A 20,221-nucleotide genomic window follows, 5' to 3' on the forward strand; every position below is an offset into this window, starting at 1 on the left:
GGCTGTTGAGTAAGTTAAAATATATATAAAGGACCGGATAAAGTCATTATATGTGTTTAAGCAGATACAACTAACTTTACCTGACAATTTTTCACTAATAAGACCAGAAGCCAAACGGTTCAATTTACCACCAGAGCCTTCAGCTGGTGTGATTCTATTACAAAACAAAATTTTTTTTTTACAACAAATAAAATCATTCCTCAGCCTTGTTTCAAGATACCTTAGTAACCAGCTGTATACCCCCCTGTCATGCTCAACGCGTTCCCTGAAATACACGAACTGAAAGATTCTGGCCAGGTCACCTTGGCTACAAACACCCTCTCCTACAAACAAACTCCCTCCCCCCCTCCCAACACAACTTAAAAAGCCCATAGTCAGCCTCTCACCTTCATCTGAGACGCACACACTGAGAATCTTCTATGTGACTGACATTGTGTTACGTTTCTTGTATTCAGAGCACACCTGATATTGTAACATATATTACTTCTGAAAGGCCAAAATCACTAATCACCCATAAACCTAAATCTAAAACTTAAAAAGGAAAGCAAGGGAAATTATTTAATCATACTCCAACTGAAAACCTATTGAAATCCACATTTATTTAAGGGAGCCCAATCTCTACGCCTCAGATGCAACACTAGGCTGAACATGGGACAGGAGATCAAGACGTGAGAATTTTCTACAGGAGGTGAAATGAATGGAACAAACAGATTGCTTCAGCATATATTTTCTCAACTTCTTCTCATTCAAGAGATTCATTAACAAAATATTCCAAGTTGCCTTACGTTTCTTCGAATTCTAGACTCCTTTTCAGTATTTGCCCAAACAATTGCTATCAGTAACACTGTTACCTTCTTTCCTTGCATGCTTACTACAAGGCAGCCACTGTTACCACTAGCTTCATATGAATATTCACAAGAATCCCTTGCTCATAGTCTCTTTTCACTTTGCAGATGGAAAAACTGAAATTTAGAGGAGTTAAGCAACACACCTGACCCCCGTCAATAACTAAAACAAGCCGCTCTGACTTCTACTTCATCTCTTAACAAATATACTTTTAAGAGGTGGTGAAATTCATCTTCTCAAATTGGAATATCATATATCACAGTACTTGGAGTATCTTTTTCATGTTTATAATAGGTGCCTTTATAAAAGGGTAGCAATACAAAAACTCTTTTGACCTAACGCAGAATAAAACCATCAGAGGAATTTATTTAAAAAATAAAACAGCAAAATTCATAGAATGGACAGTTCTCCACTTGTATGTGAAATCAAAATTCTTAAAGTAAGCAGGGCTGGCCTTGGCCTGTTCTCTGAAATGTCAGTAACAATACACCTCAATTTATTTTCCCTAACAGAAACCCTTTTTGTGTGTGAGTGGGTAGATGTGATGGAAGAGGGGAAATGTGCATCATTTATACCTTTCAAGAACAAAAGATGAACCAAAGCTCAGTGACAAGCAGTAAAAAGAGAGAAGACAAAGGCTATAGGGAGGAGTTAGAAAGAAGGAGCGCGCCCCAGGAGTCGGCACTAGCTGAACAAATTAGAGGCCTGTGCCCTGTCCCACATGCCAGACGAGGGCACTGAATCGCCCCAGGACCAAGTCACATGTGCCCTCTTCTCACGCATGGACACGCTCTGTGCAAATAAGTGAATAGCTGCAAGTGAGTGACGGCGGCACCCTGGAGCCATCAAATTGTAAAGAAGGTTTTCTATCAGAAAGCTGAAAATCAAATATGTGAAGTTTACATTGTGGGTACAAAGCAGCTGATTCTGAAAAACTTCCCTAGAGATCAAGAAAGCATAAAAGTTAAGTCATTTTCCCAAGTCTCATATACAGTAGATAAGCCTATTAAGAACACTGTAAGCTATGCTAATTGGTTCAGGGGTTATATATCGCTTTTGTTTGTTCCAACTGAGCCTTCACACATTGCAGTGAATTGAGGAGAAAGACAGTGTAATAAATCTATCTGAAACAAAATGGTATTAGTGTTTGAAAGATACTAATGAGCTCCAGTGTTCCAAGCTAAAACTCTCCCATTCACACCCCCACATCATGTAACTAACTTCTAAGTTCTTTCTAACCGGCACAGAAAGACTTGTAAAAAAAATCTTAAAATCCTCATGCTGTTAATGCTGTATTACAACTAATACTTTTACAGTGAAACCAAATTGTCATTTGAGATACTAACACAAGTTTAAGTCATTCAAGTGAAAACACATTCATCTACATGTAAAATATTAGGGATCAATTTCTATATCATTTCATTAGACAAATCATTAATCAAATAATGATTCTTACAAGTTTTCAAAGACAATATGAGCCTAAAGTTAGAAGACGTGTTTTTAAAAACTGTCATTTTATTATCCTGGGAAAAAAATTAAAAGAACTACATAATACACAAAGTCCTTTACAAATCTTAAATATTAGAGAGTTTAAGAACCCAAAACACAGAAACTATATTTTTTTAATTGAGGTAACATGGGTTTACTCATTGCTTGTGTTTGTGCTAAGGTCCTAAAAAAATAATGCTCTATCCCTTGCATCACCAACACTTAGGCAAGTATAAATAGCTAGGCAGTAAGGACACTAGAATAATTAGCCATACTGCTATTGTGTATTCAAACACTAAAATGTTTGTATATATAAGTTATGTGTGTAACCCTTTTATTAAAAGATACTCTGCTAAAGTAAAGAAAAAAATACAGCATACATCAGGAAATCCCAAAGGAAGTACAACTGTACAACCTACACTAATTTCATTAGACAAAAATTAACCATGTTCAGTAGTGAGTTAGGTACTCAGTACATTTTAATTTGCTATAATTAAAACAAAGTGTATATATACTATTGATACATGGCAAGTACTACTTATCTGCAGAAAATCAAAGATAAATATGATAATATTCATCTCCTGATCTGCCTATCTTTGTGGGAAAATAATACGCAAAAGGAACACGGAATGAGTAACTATTTAATGGGCACAGGGTCACACTCGGGATGTTAAAATGTTTGAAACTATATAGATAGAGGTAATGATTGCTCAAAGTGGAGAATGTCCTGAAAGTCACTGCATTGGAAACTTTCCAAGATTTAATTTTGTTAGGTTAATTTCCACATATAAAGAATTGTAATATTGAACTCTATTTGATATATATTCTTACATGATAGCTGTTTTATACAGAACATCTCACTCATTTCTTACAATGATGCTCACATATCATTATCCTTATTTTTGGATGGGAAAAGTCAGGTTAAAAGTGGACACACATCTACTGAATAACAGTAGACAAATTTCATTTTATCTTTGTTTTCATTTATTTTTCCATTAAGGTAACATTGGTTGACAGTACTGTTTGTGTTTGAGAAGTGTAGGCTCTCCCCCTTCAGGTGCTGTTACCACACCACACCCACTACTCAAATACCCCTAGTCCTTCACCATCGTCCACTGTGTTTCCTCTCCACTTTGTTCTTACCCATATTTTTCCTTTCCTTCTAGAAGTCTCAGCTCCATAGTGAGCTTTCTAGGGTTTGTTCTTAATTTGTCTGTCTGACCCTTTGTTTGATTTCTCTATATTCCACATATAGGTGACACCATCCAGTATCTGAGTAGACAAATTTTAAATCAAGCCTATTCATACACTTTCCACTCTAGTCCCTTTGCATTAAGGGGAGCTCACAAAGCATTAAATATGGAAAAAACACTTTGATCACACCAGAACAGCTTGCAAAATCACAGGACATGGAAGTCTATTCAGATTCTAAAAATGACAAGAGATCTAGAAGAGTAACCACAGGTGGGCCATGAAGACAAAATTTAGAGGAGGAACTATTAAAGCATGAGTTTGTCAGGAATGCTTAGTAAGGAGCATAGCTATTATCCCGTTACCTACAGCAGTAGATCTCAAACTGTGGGATGTTTCAGAATCACTGGCAGTCTTCACAAAACACATATTTCTGATTCACTTGCTCAAAGGTAGAGCTGAGACTCTGTATTTCTAATAAGTTCCCAGGGATATTGGTGCTTCTGGTCCAGCGGCCAACATTTAAGAACTCTAGCGTACAGAATAATCAGAGGTTTTTATGCAGGAGAACAACATGATTTTATAAATATGTATTGCTTAAGACTGCTGGTAGAGAATAGAAAACAAGTCATTGCAATGTTCAAGATAAAAAGAAGTCATTGCAAATGTTCAAGAAACTTGAACTGGATTAATATTATAGCAAAAGGGTTTAGAGGTTAGCAGGGTTATGACATACTGCTGTGTTAGTAAAAAATAAGACACACTAGCAAAGTAAAAGTTAAAATCTCAAGAAATGGAATGATCTGGTGCAGGAACAGACTTTCTAATAAAGTGTACTATTTGGAAAGGAAGTCACGTAGTAGGAAGAATACTCAAAGATGAGACCATTTACTGGCATAAATTACAAAGTCTATGGTTAAATTAAGACAGGAACCCACTCTTAAAAATAAGAATCAGATGCACTACCAACAGGTGGAAGCTATATTCCTTACCATAAGAAAAGTGGTTAAAAGAAAAAGCTTTTCTTCCTAATAAAGACAAACTTCAGAAGGGGAGGCTGTAATAATTCCACTGCAGGGTAAGTTTTCTAGGACTGTGGCTTATCTCCAGTCTCCTCCTGAAAGTGCTTTCTAGAAAAATAAAATCTAATACTGTGTTAGCTTTTTTTCACTGAATATTGTGAAATCTAGGAAGGAACTGTTTAAAACACATTCGTGAGCAAGATTCCCTCCTGGGGGAAGTCATCCAAGGTGGCATATGTTAGGCTGAATTTGCAGAGGCCTTTAGAGAGCAGCATCTGGTTCCATCATACAGAAGCCCAAGGGGATGCTCACCTGCCAAGGTCATTCCATTGTAGATGAACCCAGTGGCCCGTTCTGTTACACAGGCACTCCAATACCTCTGTAACTACTACATCTGTTCCAAATACATTAAGAAAGAAGAAAGGCAGGGTGAGAGGGAAAATAGATTTTCAAACACACTGAATCTGGCCTGTAAGGGGCAGGAGGACACGGAGCAGGATCTCTATGATTCCAGCAGACAGGTGAAGGAGGAATCCTGGAGCCCTCAGTGGCTTTTCAGGCTTTCAGGGGGGATTTACCAGGTATACAGAAAGCAGGCAAGGCCTCCCAGCCCCCAGCAAGTCTTCACCCTACCTGGGCTCTCTGTCGTGCTCTTGTGGCCCTGTTCTCTGCTCCTCTCAAGGTTCTCTCTGCTTCTCTCTGTTCATTCTCTGCTACTTGTGGTTCTGCTACTGACGTCCCCGTGATGCTGCCATTATAAGCCCAGTCTCTCAGCACAGGTGAATCCCATCTACATAGGCCCACACCCTATTCCAGGTGCCCGCCATCAAGCATGCATTCAGCACCACAGGGATCCTGATGGTGGGAGGGCAGAAAAGCCTGATACTTTTTACCTTACCCTACATGGCCCCATAACCTACTTCTCCCCGGCAATATACTGCTTCCTTCTACTAAATTTCCAAATCAAAGCTAAGCAATTACTGATATGACAGAAATTTCAAATCTGTATTCTTTCAAATAAGGACAATAAACCAAATCCAAAGAGAGAGAGAGAAAACAGCTCCTACTAGTCAAAACTATACTTGCCACAGAGTGACAAAGCCCTCGGCTCACTGTCAGAAAGCATGGGTCTCTGGCCCTTGCAGGATAACCTTGGGCAACGTGCTCATCTTTCTGAGCAGTTTCCTCTTCTGTAAAAGGAAGAATAATATTAGTAATCTTTGCCTTGCCTACTCCACAGGTTAAACGTGAACAGCAAATACAATAGAGCATTGAAAGCATAATGTATCACAAACATTCTATTATTCTTATCATGATCTTACAGTAGACCCAAGGTTACATTCAAAGAGAGATGAATCAAACACCCATCAGCCAGGATTTTTTCTATGGTATTAACAGCACAACTTCCCTTAGATCCCCTGGCTTCTTTCATCACTACTTTTTCTCCAGAGGGGAGGAAGAACCAAAGTTGTTTGCATACCCCAGTAGTGAGCCTGTCTCATGTCAATATTTCTACATAATTTTGAATCAGGCGAGCCTTTTATGTTGTCAATACTGAACATACCAGCTAGAAAGATAAACTATGTTTCATGAATATGTTCATTGCTCATGTTGCCAATACCATTCATTCACCACAGCAGTATTTATGTCCATGTGTCTGTTTCTTATTTCCAATGTTTCTTGACCTTTATAGTATACGTACACCTATTCTTTCTTTTCTCTTTCTTAACAACTTTAGGATTCTCCATGCACCCAATTATAGTCCACAGGTTGCAATTCTTTTTCCCCTGTTTTGGATAGTCCTGATGGCTTGGCATCCTGCCATCCTACTTCCTACACCTGCCATTCACAAGATTAGAAAACCCATTTAACTCTGTTTAGCCCATGTTTCAGTGGCTGGTCTCAAAAAGACAAAAGGAATGAGCCATTTGGCAAAAAGAGCCACTTTATCACCTGAAAGGTACAAGCTTCAGTGAAAAGAACATCAGCTGACAGACTGAAATATGGGGCTGTCTTCCCCTAAAAAGTCAGTGTAGAACTTCTTAATGCTGAAAGTGAAGAGAGCAAAGTTGCAGGGTTTTAGGACTGCAGAATTTGAGAAAAAGGAGACACAGAACAGGTCAAGAATCCAAGAGCAGTTAAGCGTTTATGGTAAATGCAATGAGATATTAAACACATAATTATAGGAGATTTGGGGGGCGGAGCAACATGGCGGCGAGGAGACGCTGCGAGTAAGATCTCCCATTAAAAAAAGTGAATAGGGAGGAAAAGCGGCAGGTCCCAGTGAGAACTGGGACACGGAGGATAAACGGGTGACTCCAGCGAACTGCCCGAAGAAGAAAGTGGCCATAAAAGAGGACTAGAAGGGAGGAAAGCGCAGAACCCTGCTCCCCTCCCCCGCCCACAGAGGCGGCACTCTCCGACCCGCAGAGAGGAGGAAAACAACAAAACAAAACGGCCCACAAGAACAAACGACGCAGCAAGCGGGACTGTGAGTGGAAAGGAACTATTGCAGCCACCACACCCCGTGAACGGGAGCTGTGGAGAACCCTGCAGGATCCGCCGCGGCGGTGAGCGAACGGCTCCGGGCGCCATTAGAGAAGAACAAAGACCCCGGGAGACGCGCACACAGCCCGGGCTGCCGGTAAGCTGGCGCGGGAAAGCGGCGCGCTTGGCGCACTTGAAAAGCAGATGCAGACCTGGATCGCAGCGGCCCAGGTCCCGCGCCTGCGACCTAGGCTTGCGGGGACACGCGCGGAGACCCTCACAGGGGTGAAAGTCCCTCCCTGAGTGAGCAGGAACCAGGCGCCCAGGCACGGGAGCGGGGTGCAAAAGGCGCCATTCCCGCGCCACTGAACTGGGCTACAGCCCACGTCCTGGACCTGAGGGCTTTGAACTGAGACCCGGGGCATGAAAACTCAGGGCGTGGGTTCTCCACGACGGTGGGGCACAAGGCAGACACAGCACCCCAAAGCTGTTGAGGCTTACCCTACCATTCCCGCTCTATTCCCTGTCCCACGGGGTGGGGGAAGGCGAAAAACAGCCCCCCAAGGACAATAGGAGAGATCTCTGGCGCCACCTAGCGACCAGGAAAAAAAAAGTCACTAACACCCCATAGAACAGGAAATTTCTTAAGACTGCTTGAGAAGGGCAGAAGGCTTCTGGAGGACCCAGTGGCCAGCCGGGAAGTTAGCCCACGCCAGGCCCCTTCCGACCAGCAGTCTGAGCCCACAGAGGGAGCAGGCACCCACGTCCGGGGCAGACCGGGCACACAGAAGAGTGTGCCTGAGACCGGAGGCGCAGGGACTGCATCCCGCTTCGCCATTATAGAACAGGGACATTTCTTCAGTAAAAACTGCCTAAAACCATCAGAAAGCTCCCCCAGAAGCCAGAGATGGCTCCTGCAGGAGCCAGAGGGGAGCGGAGAAGTTCACCCAAGATGCCAGCCAGTCCGAGCAACACAGTGTACCAACGCATACGACAAATTAGAAAACAGACAGTAGGGAGTAGAAGAACCACACGCAACCTAACAACTCCTCAGGAAAGAAGCACACCACAAAAAGAAAACCACTCCCCAGATTACAACGACAGCAACTTGGAAGAACTTCTGAGCCTTTCAGAAAGAGAATTTAAAATTGCCATGATTAAAAAAGTGATAGATCAGAAGAAGGAAATTGAGTCCCTAAAGAGGGAAAACAATGGTCAGAAGAATGAAATTGAGTCCCTAAAGAGGGAAGTAAAAGAAATGCAGGAGATCAAAGAATTAATGGAGGAACTAAAGAACTCTGGGAAAAGCAATGAAAGCAGAATAGATGAAATGGAAGAACGAATAAGTACTCTTGAAGACACAGAAATAAAAAGAACCAAAACAGAAAAGGAAAGAGAAGTACGAAGGAAAAAGAATGAAGAAAGACTCCGGGAACTATCTGACTCCATGAGGAAAGGAAATATAAGAGTTATAGAAATTCCAGAAGGAGAGGAGAGAGATGTAGGAACAGAGAAAATATTCCAGGAGATAATTGAAGAGAACTTCCCAAATGAGAAGAAGGAGCTGAAAATTGATATACAAGAAGCAAGAAGAACACCAAACTTCCACGACGAAAGGAAAAACACAGCAAGACACATAATAGTAAAGCTCTCAGGAATCCAGGACAAGGAAAAAATAATGAAGCTGACAAGAGGGAAGAAACAGATAACATTCAAAGGAAAACCAATCAGGCTGACATCAGACTTCTCTGAAGAAACACTACGGGCAAGGAGAGAGTGGAGGGACATAGTCAACAGACTCCAAGAAAACAGATGCCAACCAAGAATACTCTATCCCGCAAAGCTCTCTTTCCTTCATGAAGAAAGAATATGGACCTTCCCAGACAAAGAGAAACTCTGGAATTTCATTACGACTAAACCCTCACTCCAAAAAATACTACAAGGAATCCTAAAGCCAGAACCTCAGAGGGACGAATAACAACGAAAAAAGACCAAAAAAAAATTATTAAAAGAATAAATAAATAAAATCAAAGGAAAGACAAACACAATGGCAAATACAGATGCTAACATATCAATATTAACTCTAAATGTAAATGGACTAAACTCTTCAATAAAAAGACACAGAGTTGCAGCCTGGATTAAGAAACAAAACCCAACCTTTTGCTGTCTCCAGGAAACACATTTAGCTACAAAAGATAAAAATAGGCTCAAAGTCAAAGGATGGAAAACAATCCTACAAGCAAATGGGCGAAAAAAGAAAGCAGGAACAGCTATAATTATATCAGATAAAACAGACTTCAAACTCAAAAAAATAAAAAGAGACCCCAATGGTCACTACATTATGATCAAGGGGACAATACTTCAAGAAGAAATAACACTCATTAACATATACTCACCAAACGAAAGAGCACCAAAATATATCAGACAACTGTTGTCCTCTCTGAAAACAGACATCAGAGAAAACACATACGTAGTGGGAGACTTCAACACACCACTATCAACAATGGATAGATCAACAAGACAAAAAATAAGTAAAGAAACTAAAGCTCTAAATAAGGACCTAGAGCAATTGGGCTTAACAGACATCTATAGAACACTAAACCCAAAAAAAACGGAGTACACATTTTTCTCAAGCGCACACGGATCATTCTCCAGGATCGATCACATACTGGGGCACAAGACAAACATCAACAGATACACCAAGATTGAAATCATACCAACCATCTTTTCTGACCACGAAGGCATCAAACTAGAAATAAACCATAAAAAGAAGGCAAGGAACTATCGTACCTCATGGAGATTAAAAACCACACTACTGGAAGACCACTGGACTAACGAGGAGATCAAAGAAGAAATTAACAAATTCTTTGAATTGAATGACAAGGAGGACACGAATATCCTAAATGTATGGGATGCAGCAAAAGCAGTAATAAGAGGAAAATATATAGCAATAGAAGCTCACATCAAAAAACAAAAAAGAACTCAAAGAAACAACCTAATCTCGAAGCTCAAAGATCTAGAAAAAGAACAACAAAAAAACCCCAAAACCAGTAGAAGAAAAGAAATAATAAAAACCAAAGCAGAAATAAATGAAATTGAAACTAAAAAAACAATCCAAAAGATCAATGAAACCAAGAGCTGGTTCTTTGAAAAAATAAATAAAATAGACAAACCCCTAGCCAGGCTCACAAAGGAAAAAAGGGAGAAAGCACAAATACACAGGATCATAAATGAAAGAGGAGAAATCACAACGGACACAGCAGAAATCAAAAGAATAATCAGTAACTACTATGAACAGTTATATGGAAACAAGTTCAACAATCTAGAGGAGACGGCCAAATTCCTACAACTCTACAATCACCCAAAGCTAGATAAAGAAGAAATAGAACACCTAAACAGACCAATTACAATTAGCGAAATTGAAATGGTAATCAAAAACCTCCCCAAAAACAAAAGCCCAGGACCTGATGGATTTACAAATGAATTCTACCAAACATTCAGAGACGAATTAGTGCCTATCCTTCACAAACTCTTCCAAAAAATTGAGAGGGAAGGGACAATACCAAACACGTTCTATGAAGCCAACATTACACTAATACCAAAACCGAACAAGGACAACACTAAAAAGGAAAACTACAGGCCAATCTCCCTAATGAACACTGATGCAAAAATCCTCAATAAAGTTTTAGCTATCAGAATCCAACAATGTATCCATAAGATAATTCACCACGACCAAGTTGGATTCATTCCAGGGACACAAGGATGGTTTAACATCCGAAAATCAATCAACGTTATCCAACACATCAACAAAAAGAAATATAAAAACCATATGATAATATCAATAGATGCTGAGAAAGCTTTCGACAAAGTGCAACACCCATTCATGATAAAAGCCCTTGAAATTCTTGGGATACAAGGAACATACCTCAACATCATAAAGGCCATCTATGACAAGCCAACAGCCAGTATCATTCTCAATGGTGAAAAGCTGAAAGCAATGCCATTAAGATCTGGAACAAGACAAGGATGTCCACTCTCACCACTGCTTTTCAATATAATACTGGAAGTCCTAGCCAGAGCAATAAGACAAGAGAAAGACATCCAAGGAATCCAAATAGGAAAAGAAGAAGTCAAATTATCACTATTTGCAGATGATATGATAATATACATAGAGAACCCCAAAATCTCCACAGAAAAACTAATTCAACTCATCAATCAATTCAGTAAAGTGGCAGGATACAAAATCAACACGCAAAAGTCAGTAGCCTTCCTATACACAAACAATAAATCTGAAGAAGAAGAAATCAAAAAAACCATCCCTTTTATTATTGAAACAAAAAAAATCAAATATTTGGGAATAAATCTAACAAAAGAGGTAAAGGACCTATACAAAGAAAACTATAAAACACTGTTAAAAGAAATAGAAGAAGACACAAAGAAATGGAAAGACATCCCCTGCTCATGGATTGGAAGAATAAACATTATTAAAATGGCCATCCTACCAAAAGCAATATACAGATTCAATGCTATTCCAATCAAAATTTCAATGTCATTCTTCAAAGAAATAGAACAATTATTGATGAAATTCATATGGAATCACCAAAAACCCCGAATAGCCAAAGCTCTCCTGAAAAAAAAAGAAGGAAATGGAGGCATCACACTCCCAGACTTCAAACTATATTACAAAGCCATAATCATCAAAACTGCATGGTATTGGAACAAGAACAGACATACAGACCAATGGAATCGAATAGAAAATCCAGAAATAAACCCACAGATTTATGGTCAACTAATCTTTGACAAAGGAGCAAAGACTATGCATTGGAGCAAAGAAAGTTTGTTCAATAAATGGTGCTGGGAAAACTGGGTCGCTACATGCAAAAGAATGAAGCTTGACCACTACCTCACACCATACACAAAAATCAACTCAAAATGGATTAAAGAACTAGACATAAGACCTGAAACCATAAAATACATAGAAGGAAATATAGGCAAAACACTACGGGATTTGCACATCAAAGACATCTTTACAGACACATCACCCAAAGCAGTGATAGTGAAGGCAAAGATAAACAGCTGGGACTACATCAAATTAAAGAGCTTCTGTACAGCAAAAGAGACAATAACAAAAACAAAGAGAAACCCCACCAACTGGGAGAACATTTTTGCACCCAACACTAATGATAAAGGACTGATCACAAAAATCTGCAAAGAGCTGATGAGACTCAGCAACAACAAAGAAAATAATCCAGTCAAAAAATGGGCAGAAGAGCTAAAAAGAAACTTCTCTGAAGAGGAAATGCAAATGGCCAACAGACATATGAAAAAATGTTCAACATCACTTGTAATCAGGGAAATGCAAATCAAAACTACCATGAGATACCATCTTACACCAGTGAGAATGGCACATATTAAAAAAACTAGCAACAACAAATGTTGGCGAGGGTGTGGAGAAAAAGGAACTCTTCTGCACTGTTGGTGGGAGTGCAAACTGGTCCAACCACTATGGAGAGCTGTGTGGAGATTTCTGGACCTACTAAACATAGAGCTTCCATATGATCCAGCAATTCCACTCCTAGGTATTTACCCAAAGGACACAGAAATATCAATTCCAAAGAACACCTGCACCCCTATGTTTATAGCAGCACTGTTTACAATAGCTAAGCTTTGGAAACAACCCAAATGCCCAAAAATAGATGACTGGATCAAGAAGATGTGGTACATATATACCATGGAATATTACTCAGCATTCAAAAAAGATAAACACATGCAATTTGCAGCAACATGGATGGCGCTGGAAGGGATCATGCTCAGTGAAATAAGCCAAAAAGAAAAAGAAAAATACCGGATGGTCTCACTCATAACAGGAATCTAGAAAACTTAAATAAGGGACCAGGAAAATGAATGTAAGAAAGTGAAAATCAAAATCAACAAAAAACTATGAACCAGAGACACTTTTTGGGGGGTGGGAGGCGGGAAGGGAAGGATTGGGGTCAGAATGGGGCTTTTGCAATTGTATGGGGGAATATAAAAATAAAATTTATTATTTAAAAAAAAAAAAAACACATAATTATAACACATTTCCCAGACACTGAACTGCCAGGAGAGATGAGAACAAGGAAAGGAATTGGGAGATCTATGAAGGAGAGAAAGGAAATCAAACTGAGCTACTGACACTGTTCTGTGATGCTCAGAGGATTGCAACTAGACAAAATATAAAAAGGATGAAGAGGGGCCTCCCCGGTGGCGCAGCAGTTGAGCGCTGAGTTGTGAAGCTGCCCGCAGCCTCTGCGGCGCCGGTTTGATTCCCGGCTGCTCCCCGGCCACCGGAGGAGGGTCCCACATGGCATGCAGACCTCTCCTGCTGCCCACTGCTCCCCTCAGCAGTATACTTCGGTTCTTCTGCCTGCTCTGCTCCCCGTTCTGGCTCTGGTGAATTCTCTCACCCTCCCATCCTTCTGACTGTACCCAGTGCTTGTATAAATAAATAAATAAATCTTTAAACAACAACAACAAAAAAAAAAGGATGGAGAAACATACGCAAAATACAAAGAATCATGTAAGGACAGGAATTAATGGGCTGCTATGGGAAGAGGAAACATTTTACAAACCTAGCCTGCCAAACATTGCTATTAAAAAAAAAAAAAATTCAGGGCCTCCCTGGTGACGTAGGGGTTAAGACGCAACCTATGGGGCTATCTGCATCCACTTCAGCACAAGTTCGATCCCTGGTCAGGGAGTTGCCCTTATGGTGCAGCAGACCTCTCCTGTCTCATCTGCTGCTCCCCTCAGCAGTGTATTTCCCCACTCTGTGTCTGGTGAATCCTCTCACCCCCCACACCTCTGGCCTGTATCCCAGTAGTTGTTGTGTGTTTAAATAAATAAATCTTTTTAAAAAATCATATAATCATGAGAACTGAGTATTGGATAAATTTGTGCTATCTACTCTCAATTCTACTGGCTGCTAGAGGAGACTGTAAGGACTGAATATTTCCACTGAATTTGTGGGAAAATATTTACTTCCCTTATTCCAAATATCCATCTATCTATCTATCTGTCTGTCTATCAATCCTGAGATAGAGGATACAGTGTTATGTCATCTCTCAACATGAATAATATTGCTATAATAAAGCTCTCCAAATTAAAAGCCACTCTATCCAAAAGATGTTCCCAAATTCCTACATAATAATCTATTAATAGCATTTTTATCAAGTCATATTTACAATATAGAAGCAGATACAACTTTTTTGGTAAGTTAACTCATGACAGCCTTTTTGTAAAGATTTCATTGAAACACTGAAGTATTGAAAAAACTATTCCTATCTCAACTAAAGTGTCATTTGTTGGAAAACACAAATTAATTTCTTAAAAATAGGACACATTTCATCAGGAGGGAGAGATTAAAGAAAACTTTGGCCCACTGCTGTTCTACGGACTTTCAACTTTCGATACATGTTTTTAGTCAACCAAGAGAATTATGCCAATATGACAAAATGAATTAGGTCAAAGATAATTGTAAGGAATAATGATTTTAAAAAGCAAGCAACAACAGTCTGGGAAGGTTCAGCAAATAGAGACACTTCAGGGAAAAATATAAATTCATTTACATATAGATGGGTTCTGTATTGTTCAAACCCTAAAAAGTGAAAATATAAACATCATTATAAAAAACTCTTTAATAGTATCTCCTTTCCAATTCAAAAACAGTTAAAATAGCAAACAGCTATTACACATAAAATGGAAATTCAGCTCTGAAAAAAAAGTCCAATAACATTTTACAAATAATATCCCAACCATCTCATCCTACTCATGCCATCTAAAATTAACTTTAGGATTAAAAAAAAAAAAAAACCAGGAATATAAAAAATGACAGAAGCTGTTTTACCTATAAGATATGAAAAAATAAATACTAGTTTACTTTGGATATGACAAAATATACAACCTCACTGCTCAAATAAAACATAACATTTGTTAGGAAGAAACAGCCTGAGAAAGCTCACTGAACAAACAAAACAGTTTTAGGGCTAAAGGCAAACTGCACTGGGATGTAGTCTTCTATAGCAGGATAGAGACAGAACAAAGCAATACTTTTCCATAGATACACAAGGAAATCATTTTTAAATGCTATATACATACAGAAATCAACTACAGCATATCTAAAGAGTACAGATATTCTTAGGAAGAAAAAAATTATATATATGGAATATCCCTTAGAGTTGAAGTTGTTCCCATTCTAGGTACTTGCAGAAACTGAGGCAAATTTCTCTAAGAATTGTCAGGGATGAGGCCTCCCTGGTGGTGCAAGGGGTTGAGATGCAACCTGTGAAGCTATTCACAGCCACTGCAGCACGAGTTCAATCCCCAGCCAGGTAGCTCCCCACCTGGTGCAGCAAACCTCTCCTGCCTCACCTGCTGCTCCCCTCAGCAATGTATTTCAGTCGATCTGCCTGTTCTGTTCCCCACTCTGTTTATGGTAAATCCTCTCACCCTCCTCCCCACACCTCTGGCCTGTACCCCAGTTCTTGTATGCATAAATAAATAAATCTTTGAAAAACAAAAGAGTTGTCAGGGATTTCAGACATTTTACTCAGGAGGTCAGGCCCAGATAACTTTCTGCTGGAGAAGAGAAGAGATGCGGCAAGAAATATTCTAATCAAGAATTATCAATAAATAATAGTCTGCAAAGTTAACATTTAAATGTTAAATTATCAGCGCTACTTCAAAATAATAGTAGATGCTCATTTTTTCCCCAACTTAACCAAAAATATCTTTCCCTATCAGAAACAGCAGCTGGTAAAGATAATTCTCAAAGTACAAATTGGAGAAGATTAATTTCATATCACTAATCTCTGCATCAACTGCAATAAGAGGAATAAAATAATAGTCCCCACTTCTACACTGTAAGAGTCACTTAAATTTATCAGGCAATATTTAATGCACTACACTTTATGAGATCTTTCTACTATTGCCTTGGACAGTTATTTGAATTATGGTGAGGAGTACAGCTTATCTTTCCATATGTCATAATTTCTCCACAAGATTATAATTCCCTTGAAGAAGGAAAGTAGCAAGTCAAATGTGTCTTTGGATTTTTTCTGAGTGAATTTATTAATCTCTACAATCTTTATTATTTCTTTATATTTTTTCAAACATTTTCCATAAATATAGATACCAATCATATGTTCTGACCTATTGCTTCTTAAATGAAAGGAAGTCTCAGCCAAGAGAATACAGGGAAATCAGGAAAAGAAAAAGATACTAGCAAGCAACCACCAGGTTATCAGGACAACTTAACTTTCTATATCAGTCTTTATAGGCAATAAATAAATAAATAAATAAATAAATAAATAAATAAATAAATAGTACACCAGCAAAGACAGTAAAAGCATTAACCAAAACCTGAGAAGAAATCTAAAAATCAGAGAGGATGAAATACAAGGTAACCATCCTTTACTCAGAAATGTAATATGCTTTTAAATTGAGACAGAGTCATAAATTACTACATGGTGCCTTCTACTATCAAATATATATTTACAAAATATATATTACAAAATATATATTACAAATATATATTATATATATTATATATTACAAAAATATATTTACAAATATCTGCAGAAATGAACTATATCCTCTAAAAGCGAGGAGTCAGCTCTGAGTCCCGTCCTCCTATTCTCTAAAATCAAAAGACTGGAGATACCTAAAGCAACAAAGAAAGTCAAACCTCAAGCATGAAGGTCAGGTTCAATGGTAAGAGACTGTCATTTATTTTTTTCATGTCACTACTTTAGTGACATCTCTTTAGGGCATTTGAGATATTATGGTGAATGTAGTGATAAATGTTCTTCCAGTTACTGCCCTATCTTGTTAAATCTTAAGAGGCTTTAAATTATGCAGTCCATGACCAGATAGATAGATAGATAGATAGATAGATAGATAGATAGATAGATAGATAGATAGATAGACAGACAGACAGACAGACAGACACAAACACAGATAGGTACACACAGACACAAATCGACATGCATATACATATATACATACACGCAAGTGTGTGTGTACACAGATATAAAATGCTACAGGTATAGCGCTCATAAAAAATTTAAATTCTACATCTGAGAACTAACTTTTCTCTATCTGAAAAGAATGAGGGGTATGAGGGTGATATAAAAATCTCTGGCAATTTCATTCTTCAGAAATAAATAGTAAGTTTTCTACTGTTTTAAATTTATTGCAAACATTTACATTGGTTTTAAAAATTCCATCAATGAAAAAAATCATGCAGATCATAATATAAGTACAAACTAATAAATTTTCTTAATCAGGGGATTGCTGAAAAATAAGTCATAACACTGCAAAATGTTGGAATGATTCCTTCAATTCACAGTATTTTTCATGCAATTTAATCATATGGAAGGAAAAATTACCTCTCAGCCAAACAGTCTTTTTTTCTGCAAAATATATTTTCCTGTTTAAAATCAAAAAGCTTTACTGCCAGCAACTTGGTAGACCAAATAATATTCACATGATACAAAGAGAAAAAAAAGCTAAATTCTCACATCACAGTACAAGAAGAACACATTCTGGTTTATTTTGCTTTAGATTAACAATGAAACAGCTGATACCAAGAGAAAAAATAAGAGGGTTCAGGATAAAGTAGGATAAGAAAACTCCTTTACAAAGGAAATGCTTTTCCAAAGCGAAATGGAGTTTTCCCTCTATTCTTTCCTTTCTAATGTCTTAGTATTCAAGAAATTTCCCAGCAGTTTCAGGTCATAAGGAGAGCTTGCCTACAAAATACAACTGAGTCCTTTCCCAGCAACCAGAATCTAAAAGAATCTAATTGACTGTATCTTTAAGAGGCACAAAGCACAAAGAAGGTAAGGCAAATGTCTTCCCTTCTGTGACAGGTAATAGCTTTCAATTATTCAGCCTTATCCCAAAAGGAAACTGGAAGAAAAAAAAAAGATAAGAATTTTAACAGCCTATTTTCTCAAAAATGTAAAGTGACTGAAAATACACACACACACACACACACACACACACACACACACACACGAGAAATCAATGACTCTCAGAAAGCTCCAGGACATAAATCTATAATAAAGCCGTTGTTCTCCACTAAGAAAATTAATATGCTGTTAACTCTAGCTGAATATATGCCGGGAAAATTAAAAACCAAAAACCAAAAAATGAAGCATGGAATTACCCTGACAAAATGCTAAGCCCACATTTCCTAACCACTTTTGGACTTCCAGATGGAATTTAAAATGGAATCAGCCTTCACCTATAGCAGGGGGAGGAAAGAAGAAAGTAGCCTTAAGATGCTCGAGAAAGAGAAAGGCTAGTATGTGGCTTCTTTCAATTCCACAAATTCAGCAGAGCCATGGCAAGAAAGCAGAAAACCATGGCACAGTATCAAATGGTGGTGGCCCTCTATTAATTTCTGACAGGGCAGGAGGAAACACCAATTTAATCAAGCCACAGGAGCAAGGCTACTACATCAGCCCAAACACTCAACTCCACCCAGGGGACAGCTGACAATAATAATCTCTGTCAACTTCAAGGACCGTATTTACACCTTCTAAATATGCAGGTCCCTCTACAATACAGGCCAGGACTATATCCCCTAAAAGGGGGATTTCATACTTCCAAGAAGAATTGTACTAGATAATCAAATGGGGTATGAGAGAAGTATACTGATGTTTCAGCTTTATCTCTTAATTTTGATTTCCATTTTAGTAGACTGATAATGCACACACATCTAGTACTATAGTACTACACACATCTATACACACATCTAGTACTACTGTAGTACTACATTGCATCAACAACAAAAATATAGGTCTATTTTCTAGTACTACTGTAGTACTAGATGTGTGTGTGTGTATATATATGTATCTTTTATATATGCTCTCAATTTTTTTTAGAATGAGAGGATGAATTGATCAAGAGGTTAAGGAAGAAGTACAGGCAGGACTACTCTCTCCATATCTGTGCCAATTAATGGCAAATATGGCTGTAAGCAAATTCTCATCATCCTGTGTACCTACTACATAACTTGCAGAGGGTATTACTATAACATAATCTCATTTTGAGTATTCACAACCCCATGTCATAGTAGGTGGAGGGGGGGCAATCCCAGCTTTCAATAGTTGAAACCAAAAATTGGAAAGACCCATATGAGGCTGACTGCTTCTTGGTCCTCCTTCCCAGCCTGCCGCTCCACTGCTCCACTTCATTTGCTGCAGAGCTCTGATCCTTGACACAAAAATCACTCCCCTGAGGGCCTTCAAGTAGTAGAGAAAACCAATAAGATACGCTCTTCATGAAACAACAGAGAGTGAGGTCTTTTCCCCCAGATGTTCACAACCGCATAATCTTTCTTCCAGCCAGATTCAAATGACAGATGAAATCATAAGTATCAGTACCTCAGAAGAATGTGAACTTAGGTAGAGGGGGAAAAAATCTACGATGTATCAAAGAAAATCACATAATCAGAACACAACAGGTGGGATGAATTTCTAGTCACCTGGCTACAAATATCCAGGTGTCAGGACAATGCCAACAAAAGAGGCCAGCCTTCATCTACCCCCTTCCTGTGTTGATTTGGGTAGAAAACAGTCCTGAGAGCTAAGAATCAGTGAGGATCTTCATGTTGGTCTTCAAAGCAATAAAGAATAACTATCAGCCTATCTGTCTGTCTGTCTCTCCCCCTAACCTTTCCTTCCTCTATACCTCCTTTCCTTCTTCCTCCCCAGACTTTTTGTAGAAAGCACTACAAAAAAATTACTTTTAAAGGCTGAAAACCTGCCTGACAACAACAAAAAAAAATAGGTCTATTTTCTAATGCGATGAATTGTTCTGAGTTAAGGATTCTATTTAAATGACATGTCTTACTCGCTCTTTAGTACCTATTAATTTTCCCCCAAATTCAGGAAGTTATTCAAATCCATTTAGCATCCAAGCTCATTTGTCCTTAATTGAAGCATTTCTAATCAAAAATTCTAATGCACTCTATTTTCATTGTGAAAAAAACAGCATAAACAAGTTTATCAAGTCAAGTAGCCTGTCAACATGAAATTTATTACACCCATGAAAGAATAAATGAAAGCATTTCCCCCCCCCATAAACTCTACAAACTCCGTGAAAAAAAAAGAACATTCAATAATTTTTGTTAATTTCAT

At 38.4% G+C, this 20,221-nt stretch overlaps 1 protein-coding gene across 3 annotated transcripts in view; it reads right to left on the bottom strand.

Moving 5' to 3' along the window:
* TMTC2 (transmembrane O-mannosyltransferase targeting cadherins 2) overlaps window positions 1–20,221 on the bottom strand; it is a 382,782-nt gene that overhangs the window by 281,581 nt on the left and 80,980 nt on the right. Inside the window, exon 1 of one of the 3 annotated variants that reach the window (XM_054696180.1) lies at window positions 5,181–5,223. The exons of the other annotated variants lie outside the window; for them this stretch is intronic. The gene's annotated coding sequence lies outside the window, so the exon portion shown is untranslated. Of the gene's footprint in view, window positions 1–5,180; window positions 5,224–20,221 lie in introns of those variants that run through there. 3 annotated transcript variants of the gene reach the window in all.

This window comes from Talpa occidentalis, unplaced genomic scaffold (assembly GCF_014898055.3).
Source record: "Talpa occidentalis isolate TD23 unplaced genomic scaffold, MPIMG_talOcc4v2.1 talOcc4.16, whole genome shotgun sequence".
NCBI classification, from domain to species: domain Eukaryota; kingdom Metazoa; phylum Chordata; class Mammalia; order Eulipotyphla; family Talpidae; genus Talpa; species Talpa occidentalis.